Genomic DNA, 12,147 nt, shown 5'->3' on the forward strand with positions numbered 1-12,147 from the left:
ACAAATCACAGGTAATCTAATAATTTGGCTTTCTTATAAAAAGTGCACAACAGCAGCTCAGGCCATCACTCCTGATTACAAATATATCACAAAACTCTGCTGAACAGCATGACCTTCTGGCAATAAGACAAGTTCTGTTCTTAACCACTCCTCTTAGTTTGGCAAGGCTCCTTTGTGCTAAGCGCCAGCTAAGGGAAATGGCTAATTTAATTAAACCTCCAACTGTTTGGATTTTAGGAGGATCGTTTTTCATAAGGATTTCAAGAGTATAGTAATACAGGCAGCTCTCCAATTCCTTCCATAAATAATGATCAACAATCATTCAATAGTTTTACCTTTTAGGGGGCATTTCCTTAGCTCAAGGAAATAGGCAATGTCTTTGCCGTGTAACATTAGCTGTACTTAGCCTGCAGTAATGACAAATGAGGCCTCTCTGGGCATGTCTTCACTGCCCAGTTAACCTGGGCTTTTACACGGGTTTTAACCCAAGCACACCCCTACCACTCACACCCAAACACGCTGACCTGGAGGTGGAGATGCTTTAAGCCCAGGTTATTGTATTCATCTGGGGTGTATAAATTAAAACCTGAGCCCTGCTTCAATTTAGGACCTGCCCACTTTGCAGTGAGGTTGCAGGTGAAATCACTCAAGCTGACAGTCCCTCCAATCCCTTCTCACAATTCCCCCTGAAGTTCAGACAAATTCTCCTGGAATTGACAAAACTAATGTGGGTTGGACTTTGCCATGGGGATGCTCACACCCAGGCTAGGCTAACCTGAGTGCTCAGCACCTAGGTCTAACTGTGTAGTGAAGACATAACCCCCAGTGGTTCATGATACTGTGGGTACATCACAGATTAAACTCTGCTGAATAGGCAAATTCAAAATACCTGATTTATTGAACTTCAACCTTTCCCCATTACAGTAAATTCTGTCCCTGAACAAGTTCCTCTCCAGAAGTCCTGAGTGTCTGTCTCACTCCTGCAACCCAGAGTGCCCCAACTCCTGTTAGAAACAAATGCAGTTAGAAGTACTCTTTAATCCCTCACTAGGCAGTACCTAATAGTGCTGCTCTGCAGGCTGCTCCCATCAATCCAAGAATCCGGTGCTACCAATCCTTCTCATCATGTTTCCAGGTGAAGATTCCCAGTCAGGCGGGAGAAGGTTGGTGGGAACTTATCCCCACTCATTTGAAACAAACATTCCCCCACTTCTCCAGTAGGACCCTTCCTCAAAATTCTGAGAGTTTTCTCTCCTTCATCCTAAATCTGCGGCACTCAATGCGTCTGAGCCAATGCAATACAGCTTTGGCCAGGCATTTTAAGGCAACTTCTTTGCCTGACATTTGTGGCAGACTGGCAGTAACAAAATATCCATCATACAGCGGTGATATCCAGCCATTTCATTTATAATGTTTGCATGAGAATAATGAATGTTCCTACTAGTTTAGTGGCTCGTGTGAGGATGAATGAAAGACGGGAGTCCACATACACGGGGATTTCTCCATATTATTGCCCTCTGGGCCATGACATAACCAACCCAGTCCCCAAGCTGCCTTGAAAGCAGTCAGCAGGATGCAGTAAAGAAGTTTGTGGAGTCCTGTTGCAACAGGGAAGTGCAGTAGGCACCCGTGTTGCATTCTGAAGATGAGCATGAGATATAAGGATGGTTGGTAGTGGGGGGAGGAAATGGGATTTCCTTCCTACCACTCCTGAAGAAGGCTCTAGATTGGATGGGGGTAGCAGGCCTAAACGCCTACCTGAGCTGCAGAGCATGGGTCAAAGGAAGCAGAGGCAGGGGGGTTGTATGGAGAATAGGGGAGAGTCTCAAGATGTGAAGTGAAGGAGCCTGAGGTGTTGGAATAACATGGATAATCCTTGGTAAATATCCATACTTTTGGGTGCTTAGTCAAAATGCACTGACTTTCAGAAACTTTTCAAGTTGAATCCTTGCTGTTGAGTTGCCAGTTGAAGAAAGAGGAAGCTACCTTCACCCAAGGAGAAAAAGGCTGTAAATTAATATTGAGCCTTGACTTTAATCCATCCTTGGACAACGGATGGAGCAATATCACAGTGAAGACTCACAGTGAGGAGTTGCTGTGCTAATCTGAGAGTAAACATGTTTAAGGCTCTGCAGAGTCCACAACCACAAAGGGCTTAGGGCACCCTGATGTCAATTCCTTACAGTTCCTCAGAATGACTGGTTGCAGAAACAATCCTCAGGCTTCTCAAAGTGCTCCAGGACGACAGACTCTTTTTACAGATGCAGAAGAAAAAAAATGGTTCCTGGCAGCTGATAACTAACATTTAATCCAGGATCTACTAACAGCAAGAGGACAGTGCTAGATACTATAGCCCCACTGTGATGACAAATGGCTTGTCTGTGTCCTTTTAGAAAGGTGGTATCTTCATGAAACAAGCCTGCAGACATACTGAAGAGGGAATAAGCGAACCGAAGCCTAAAGCAGAGATGCTAGACACTGTTGTTATGTACTTTGGCCTCTATCACTGATTGAGTTTTCAAACTGGGCAGAGAAAAGATATTAACTGAAAATTGAGGCTCCCAATAAAGTTTCTTTAATTTGTTCAGCTGCATTACTGCATTGTTGCTCCATTCTGTATTGTGGTAGCAAGAGAGAAAATGGTTTGGCTTAAAATTCTAAGGGCAGCCTGGAGACAATTTACCTGCCAAATCCATGTTCCTTGGAAGGCGGCATCAAACTTCTCTTTGGTTCCAACTATTTCAAGGTGGAAAGAGACAAAAGCATTTGAAAGAAATGATCACAGAATAACGGAAAGGCTGATAGTACAATTGATGTCAGGAAAGATGGACGATGAAGGGAGAGAGATCTCTGGAGGTTTTATTTTGAAGCTTATTTTCATTTTCTCTGCAGATCATTATGACAGGCAAGACAGCTGTGTTGAGTGCATGAATTTAATTAAAAATGAAGAAACAAACTCCTTCTGTATGACCTATAAGAACTAAGGTCAACTGTTTTCAAACTTGAGTGCCAACAGTTAGGCAGTCTGGGTAAAGTTCTAACCCCATCAACGTCAATGTCAAAACTCCCATTGACTCAAATAGGGCCAGTTTTTCACCCCTAAATCCATACTGAAGCACCTAAATGAGTGATCAGATCTGCAATGGGCATACATAAGTCTGGTTCCATTGCAGTTAATGCAGGACATGTCCCTGAATGTTTACCCAGAGTCTAGCACTGTGACTACAGGCAGTGTAAAATAGAATTTCACTGCCAGTATAAATCACTCGAGGGCTGGGCTGATTAAACTGTTTTTTATCCTTCCAGGAGAACATTAAAAATTTCTCTTGTCACCAGCTCTCGTGTTTCTTTTTTCCCCATGGTTGAGTCATGCAACATAATAAATCTATTTCATTGGTAATTGCTATGTGATTTGACAGCTGCTTCACATCTTTTCTAGTCACCTGCAGAGCATCCACACATTTTCAAAAGATGGCCTAAAGCTCTGGGATGAACACCATGGTCAACAGCTTTGCTCCTGCCCCATGGGGCTTACTACAGTAAGGGTAACGTGGGGTTGTGCAGGAGCCGATCCAACACTGTGAAACGAACTCCCCCAGGAACTAAAGACCACCACAAACCTCACAACCTCCTGTTCCAAGTGCAGTGACATTCCCTTCTCTAATGTAAACAGTGCATGGTGTGTGTGTGTGTGTGAGAGAGAGAGAGAGAACAAAGGTGACAGTTGTTAGTCACATTGCTTAAGTACCTACTTGAAGGTACTCAGATACTGTCATGACAATTTCCCCATTTCCTATGTGAGCGAAATGTTCTAGAACAGTTGCTTAATATCCTGTAGTCCTGGTAAGTTGGAAAGTACCTTTTATTTCAAATTGGGGGGAAGAAGGGGAGGTTTTATTAAGAAGGTTAATATTGACATTTTTGCTGGTGTTACTGCCTGTATTAGCATATCGAAGAACTGCTTGCCACACTGCTCATGATAAGTCAGCCGACATTTATGTAGGTCTTGTAAGGTTTTCCATTAATTGTTCACAATGGGTCATGTACAAGCCTAACTTCAGGGACCTATGTCCTTTGAATGTCATGTTCATGACCACGAAGTGTTGAATAATTTACTTGATCCACAACTAATTCAAGCAAGAAAACATCAGGAATCGAAAGCTATTGTACAACCTGTTCTTTTATGCTACAAATTAGTATGGCTACCACTTACAAAGTTTACTCTGCAAACTCGAAAGCTATTGTACAACCTGTTCTTTTGTGCTACAAATTAGTATGGCTACCACTTACAAAGTTTACTCCGCAAACTCGAAAGCTATTGTACAACCTGTTCTTTTGTGCTACAAATTAGTATGGCTACCACTTACAAAGTTTACTCTGCAAACCACTGTTCTTCTTAATGTTACTATTTGGAGGCAGTAACCCCTCAACTTCTACAGTACATCCATTTCCCCAAACTTGGCTCATACCATGATGCACCAGATGGGAACACTCAGGTGAATGCCCATTTTGGATTAAGTAGATTGAAGGGCGAGTTTTGAGAGGGTTTTTTTTTTTTACTTTACAGCTGAGTATTTTGCATTGCTCAAATTAACAGCAGTTTAAAAATAATCATTCTTATACATTGAACTTCCATGTTAAGGAATTTTAGGAGTCAATAATAGCTCTCTTAATATAGTGTAGTAAAACAAATAACCCTGATCCTATCCCTTCCTGTTCAAGAAAAGAAACTAGAGAAGCCAGAAATGTAAGGCCTGCCTTGGGGTTTGTGTAGTGAACTGAGATGCAGGAGATCTGGATTCATTTCCTGTCTCAGCCACAGTTGTCTTGTGTGACCTTAGGCAAATCACTTAGTTTTTCTGTGTTTCACTTCTCCATCTGTAAAATGGGAATACTTCCCAACCCAGCTCATTCCTCCTCAGCTGGACTCCCTCACTCAGTCAGGGGATTACTTGGTCACCTGATTCCCTTCAGCTGTGGCCTGTTGGGTTAATAGTCCCCTGCTTTCTCTGCATTAACCCTTTCAGGGAAACTGTGAGGTGAACATCACATCACAACCCTTCTTCAGGAAAATGCTCCAGAGTACTTTGTGGTGTGTTGGAATTTAATAACAATGTGAGATGTCAAAATAACTATCTCAAATGGAATTATTGATTCAAAGATTATTAGTCAAAGATTAATACTGCATTATGCAGAAAGAAATTATACTTTTCCACCCTTTTGTGAATGGTGAAGAGATGGCACCCTGCTTCCTCACTCTGGAACTGGTGGAATGCTGGTTGTATTCATTGCCAATCTAACTCCTCAAACCTCTGTCCTTTTACAGGATATGAGACAAAAAAAATCCTTTATGGAGAGGGAAAAGTTACTTTCCCACAACTGATCCCTTCATTTGTTCGGTTTTCAATATCTCAATGTACCTAATTATTGATGGAATTTCTTTGATGGTGTCTGTTGCTTGATAAACTAAAGCGATTTCTAATCCAGCTGTTATTATTAACATCTGTTGCAACAAGCACTTCCTGATGAGTTAAAGCATCTCTCTGTGGGTCATTATTTCATTCATTACAGAACACATCTGCAATAACAAATACCTTTTATCAAGCATAGAACATAATTGAGGCCTGGTCTACACTATGGGTTTAGGTCGAATTTAGCAGCATTAAATCGAATTAAGCCTGGACACGTCCACACGACGAAGCCCTTTTTTTCGACTTAAAGGGCCCTTTAAACCGATTTCTTTACTCCACCTCCGACGAGGGGATTAGCGCTGAAATCGGCCTTTCCGGGTCGGAATTTGACGGTATTGGCCTCCGGAAGCTATCCCAGAGTGCTTCATTGTGACTGCTCTGGACAGCACTCTCAACTCAGATGCACTGGCCAGGTAGACAGGAAAAGGCCCGCGAAATTTTGAATTTCATTTCCTGTTTGCCCAGCGTGGAGAGCACAGGTGACCATGCAGAGCTCATTAGCACAGGTAACCATAATGGAGTCCCAGGATCACAAAAGAGCACCAGCATGGACTGAACGGGAGGTACGGGATCTGCTCGCCATATGGGGAGACGAATCAGTGCTAGCTGAACTCTGTTGCAATAAACGAAATGCCAAAACATTAGAAAAAGTCTCAAAGGGCATGAAGGACAGAGACCATAACAGGGACGCACAGCAGTGCTGTGTGAAAATTAAGGAGCTAAGGCAAGTCTACCACAAAACCAGAGAGGCAAACGGAAGGTCCAGGGCAGAGCCGCAGACATGCCGCTTCTACGGTGAGCTGCATGCCATGCTAGGGGGTGCAGCAACCACTACCCCAACCCTGTGCTTTGACTCCATCAATGGAGAATCACGCAACACGTAAGCGGTTTTGGGAGATGAGGAAGATGATGATGAAGACAATGAAGATAGCTCCCAGCAAGGAAGCGGAAAAAATGGTTTCCCAACAGCCAGGATACGTTTTTCACCCTGGACCTGGAGGCAGTAACCCCCAAACCCACCCAAGGCGTGCTCCCAGACCCAGAGGGCGCACCAGGCACCTCTGGTGAGTGTACCTTTGTAAATATTACACATGGTTTAAAAGCAAGCGTGTTTAATGATTAATGATTAATTTGCCATGGCATTCGCGGCCAGTACTGCTAATGGAAAAGTCTGTTAACGTGTATGGCGATGGAGCGGAAATCCTCCAGGGACATCTCCAGAAAGCTCTCCTGGATGTACTCCCAAAGCCTTTGCAAAAGGTTTCTGGGGAGGGCTGCCTTATTCCGTCCGCCATGGTAGGACACTTTACCACGCCAGGCCAGTAGCATGTAGTCTGGAATCATTGCATAACAAAGCATGGCAGCGTATGGTCCCGGTGTTTGCTGGCATGCAGACAACATCCATTCCTTATCTCTCTGTTATCCTCAGGAGAGTGATATCATTCACGGTCACCTGGTTGAAATGGGGTGATTTTATTAAGGGGACATTCAGAGGTGCCCGTTCCTGCTCGGCTGAACAGAAATATTCCCCGCTGTTAGCCACATGGAGGGGGGGGGAGGGGTGAAGTGATCATCCCAGATAATTGGGTGGGGGGGAGGGAGGTTAGTTGGGTTTGTGCTGCGTGTTAACCCGGAAACGGCAGCCCCTCCTTTTACATTGCAAACCCATTTTAAATTGCCAACCCAACGGCCGCTTGGTATGGGAAATGAGGGCACTGCTGTTTGAAACCATTCACACATGTTATGAAGGTTAAAAAAGCCAAAAGACTGTGGCTTACCATGGCTGCCTGCAAGCCGAATTCTGTTGCCTGGCACTGCGTGAGTGATCTCTCACACCAAACCAGCAGGCCCTCAATATAAGAGGAAAAATGCGACCATGTAACAAAAGCACATGTGCTGTGTAATGCGAACAGCAAAATTTAACGTGAAAGAGTGTACCCATTGTTCTCTAAAATGTGTCTTTTTTAACCACCTCTCCCTTTTCCTCCACCAGCTGCAAATGTTTCTCCTTCGCAGAGGCTAGTGAAGATTAGAAGGAGAAAAAGGCAGACTCGGGATGATATGTTCTCGGAGCTCCAGATGTCCTCCCACGCTGACAGAGCACAGCAGAATGCGTGGAGGCAGACAATGTCAGAGTGCAGAAGAGCACAATATGAACGAGAGGAGAGGTGGCGGGCTGAATCACGGGCTGAAGAGAGCAAGTGGCAGGCTGAAGAGGATAGGTGGTGTCAGATTGCTGACAGAAGGGCAAGAGTCGATGCTCTGGCTGCTGGAGCATCAAACTGATATGCTCCAGCGTATGGTTGAGCTGCAGGAAAGGCAGCAGGAGCAGAGACCGCCGCTACAGCCCATGTGTAACCACCAGCCGTCGTCCCCAAGTTCCATAGCCTCCTCACCCAGACACCCATGAACGCGGTGGGGGGGCCTCCGGCCACCCAGCCACTCCACCCCAGAGGATTGCCCAAGCAACAGAAGGCTGGCCTTCAATAAGTGTTGAAGTTTTAAAGTGCAGTGTGTCCTTGTCCTTCCCTCCTCCCCCACCCCTCCCGGGCTACCTTGGCAGTTATCCCCCTATTTGTGTGATGAATTAATAAAGAATGCATGAATGTGAAGTAACAATGACTTTATCGCCTCTGCAAGCGGTGATCGAAGGGGAGAGGGGAGGGTGGTTAGCTTACAGGGAAGTAGAGTGAATGGGGGGGGGGCATCAAGGAGAAACAAACAGAAGTTTCACACCATAGCCTGGCCAGTCACAAAACTGGTTTTCAAAGCTTCTCTGATGTGCACCATGCCCTGTTGTACTCTTCTAACCGCCCTGGTGTCTGGCTACGCGTAATCAGCAGCCTGGCGATTTGCCTCAGCCTCCCACCCTGCCATAAATGTCTCCCCCTTACTCTCACAGATATTGTGGAGCGCACAGCAAGCAGTAATAACAATGGGAATATTGGTTTCGCTGAGGTCTATCCGAGTCAGTAAACTGCGCCAGCGCGCTTTTAAACGTCCAAATGCACATTCTACCACCATTCTGCACTTGCTCAGCCTATAATTGAACAGGTTCTGACTACTGTCCAGGCTGCCTGTGTACGGCTTCATGAGCCATGGCATTAAGGGGTAGGCTGGGTCCCCAAGGATAACTATAGGCATTTCAACATCCCCAATGGTTATTTTCTGGTCTGGGAAGAAAGTCCCTTCCTGCAGCTTTTGAAACAGAGCAGAGTTCCTGAAGACGTGAGCATCATGTACCTTTCCTGGCCATCCGACGTTGATGTTAGTGAAACGTCCCTTGTGGTCCAACAGTTCTTGCAGCAGCATTGAAAATTACCCTTTTCGGTTTATGTACTCGGTGGCTTGGTGCTCTGGTGCCAAGATAGGGATATGGGTTCCGTCTATCCCCCACCACAGTTAGGGAATCCCATTGCAGCAAAGCCATCCACTATGACCTGCACGTTTCCCAGAGTCACTACCCTTGATACCAGCAGGTCTTTGATTGCATTGGCTACTTGGATCACAGCAGCCCCCACAGTAGATTTGCCCACTCCAAATTGATTCCTGACTGACCGGTAGCTGTCTGGCGTTGCAAGCTTCCACAGGGCTATCGCAACTCGCTTCTCAACTGTGAGGGCTGCAAGTCACAAAGTTCCATGAAAGTGCCCTTACGCATGCAAAAGTTTCGCAGCCACTGGGAATCGTCCCAGACCTGCAACACGATGCGGTCCCACCAGTCTGTGCTTGTTTCCCGGGCCCAGAATCGGCGTTCCACGGCATGAACCTGCCCCATTAACACCATGATTTGCACATTGCTGGGGCCCGTACTTTGTGAGAGGTCTATGTCCATGTCTATTTCTTCATCACTCTCGTCGCCGCGCTGCAGTCGCCTCCTCGCCTGGTTTTGCCTTGGCAGGTTCTGGCTCTGCATATACTCCAGGATAATGCGCGTGGTGTTCATAGTGCTCATAATTGCTGCGGTGATCTGAGCGGGCTCCATGATCCCAGTGCTATGGAGTCTGGGCTGAAAAAAGGCGCGAAACTATTGTCTGACGGAGGGAGGGAGGGGCGATTGACGACATGGCTTACAGGGAATTAAAATCAACAAAGGTGGCTGTGCATCAGGGAGAAACACAAACAACTGTCACACAGAATGGCCCCCCCAAAGATTGAACTCAAAACCCTGGGTTTAGCAGGCCGTTGATTTCACGGAGGGAGGGGGAAGCAAAAGAATACAGAACAAATCTGGTCCATTTATTGTTTTGATCCACTCCATCTATCTTTTACATCTTAGGCTGGCAGCAGATGGTGCAGCATGACTGATAGCCATCGGCATCTTCTGGGTGCTTGGCAGAAGATGCTGCATTACGACTGCTAGCCATCATCATCAAGACGGTGCAATAGGACTGCCGGCAGCACTGAGTCTCCAGGAGACAAAACATGTCTGCCCAGGCGCCTCTGACCGAACTCACTGAGGAGTACGATGATGACGGCTACCAATCGTAATGCACTATCTGCTGCCAAAAGGCAAGGAGCTGCTGCTGTATAGCAATGCAGTCCCATGTCTGCCAGCAACCAGTATGCTGATGACGGCTACCAGTCATACTGCACCGTCTACTGCCAAAAGGCAATTAGCTGCTGCTGTGTAGCAATGCAGTCCCACGTCTGCCGGCACCCAGATGACATATGGTGATGGTGAGCTGAGCTGAGTGGGCTCCATGCTTGCCGTGGTATGTTGTCTGCACAGGTAACCCAGGAAAAAAGGCGCGAAACGATTGTCTGCCATTGCTCTCACGGGGGCTGACGACATGTACCCAGAATCCCCCACTACACTGTTTTTGCCTCATCAGGCATTGGGATCTCAACCCAGAATTCCAATGGGCGGCGGAGACTGCGGGAACTGTGGGATAGCTACCCACAGTGCAACGCTCTGGAAGTTGATGCTAGCCTCGGTACTGTGGACGCAGTCCGCCGACTTAATGCACTTAGAGCATTTTGTGTGGAGACACACACAATCGACTGTATAAAAACGATTTCTAAAAAAACGGCTTCTATAAATTCAACCTAATTTCGTAGTGTAGACATACCCTGAGTGATAAGCAATCCTTATCAATTACCCAGTCTTGGGTATTATAACATTTCAGTAGACATCCTTTATTAGTTTCCACGGTCCATTTCTCAACCTCCGGACTAGGTTAAGGGAGTTAAGATTAACACATTCCTTCATTTGATCACACACTAGCTCATTTTAAAACAAAGGACATTAGTATGATAGATTAACCACACTTTAGTTTATACACAAAAAGATTTTGGTTAACATAATATATCAAATAATTGTAGGGGTTTTAATATCTACTAACAGCTTTGAGCATGTCATTGTGTGACAGTCACCTTAGCTGTACAAAAGTATAAGATAAACAAAGCAACATGTAACAGCCTTCTAGCTGCTAGCTTGGGTTTGCTGAAACATTAGCTTGGTATGTCTGTTTTTCATCATTAATTTGTCTGAAGAACCTCTTTGAAAAGCCTGGGTGGACAAGGAAACATTGCTCCCTTCTCCTAATTGTTGTGGCTTCTTATTGAGCCTTATACAAAGATCAATGATATCAGCAGGAGTCTTTCCACTGACTACAACAAATTGTTTGTCCAAACAAACAAACAAACAAACAAAAATCCCAAACTTTTAAAATGTATGGTGGCATGGAATTTGGGCATGTGAGTATTCAGGATCCATCTTTCTTATATTAAAGTTCATGATTTTCATTCATTATTTATTAACCGCATCAGAGGTGTGCATGATGCCTTGTAGACATCTAAAAATAATGCATCCATGCTCCAGGCAGGTTACAATACAAGTCTTGAATTAAATTAAGAAACCAGCACTAGAGGTGATCAAAACTTTTATGACATAGTTTTCCTGTTGAAAAACGCTGTTTTGTCAAAACTGAAACTTTCTGTGGGAATGTGTCAATTTCAACACAAAATAGGTCAGAGGATTAATATGTTAATAGAAAGCTCCTTTAAAAATTACTTCCCAGAAGTGTGTTTTGAGAGAGATCCTATCATCTTGGAAACTCTCCAGCTTATGGAAAACTTGGTTCTCGAGATCAGTGCTTGTACTCAAATGACTCATATTGCTTATATGGAAGATCAGACTGCCTCCAGTCTTGGCTAATGCCTCCTTGGCTCAGCAACTTGGCTGACATGGCACCGAAAGAGCAAGAAATGTATCAGAGAAAAGGGACCTCAGGCAGCTTGAAAAGATTTGATCTAACTTTTTAGAAATCTTTGATTAATTCCTAGTGGTTGGTATCTGAGATGTCATTCACCTTTCTCCACCATGTCCCACTTTCTTCCTTCCCTTCCAATCCTTATGCTTTTTTGTTCTTTTTTTTTCTGTCCTCTCAACTTTTTGGTGCGGGGGGGGGGGGGAGGGAGGGAGAGAAGAGGAATCAATACAATACAAATTAAAAAAAGAAAACTTGTTTTTTTAAAGCATTTTGATATGGTAGAAATGTTCTGTTTTGACATTCTTAGAAAACATAATGTTGTGAGTTGTCATTTCAAAATGACGTGTTTTGAAATTTTTTTATATAATAAAAAATTAAAGCCAAATCTGTATCAATACAGAATGTCTCATTGACCCAAAACACTTTTTTGAAAATTTCATTTAGCAGCAAATTTCATAAAC

The sequence above is a fragment of the Emys orbicularis genome, chromosome 10 (genome assembly GCF_028017835.1).
Source record: "Emys orbicularis isolate rEmyOrb1 chromosome 10, rEmyOrb1.hap1, whole genome shotgun sequence".
Classification (NCBI taxonomy): Eukaryota; Metazoa; Chordata; order Testudines; family Emydidae; genus Emys; species Emys orbicularis.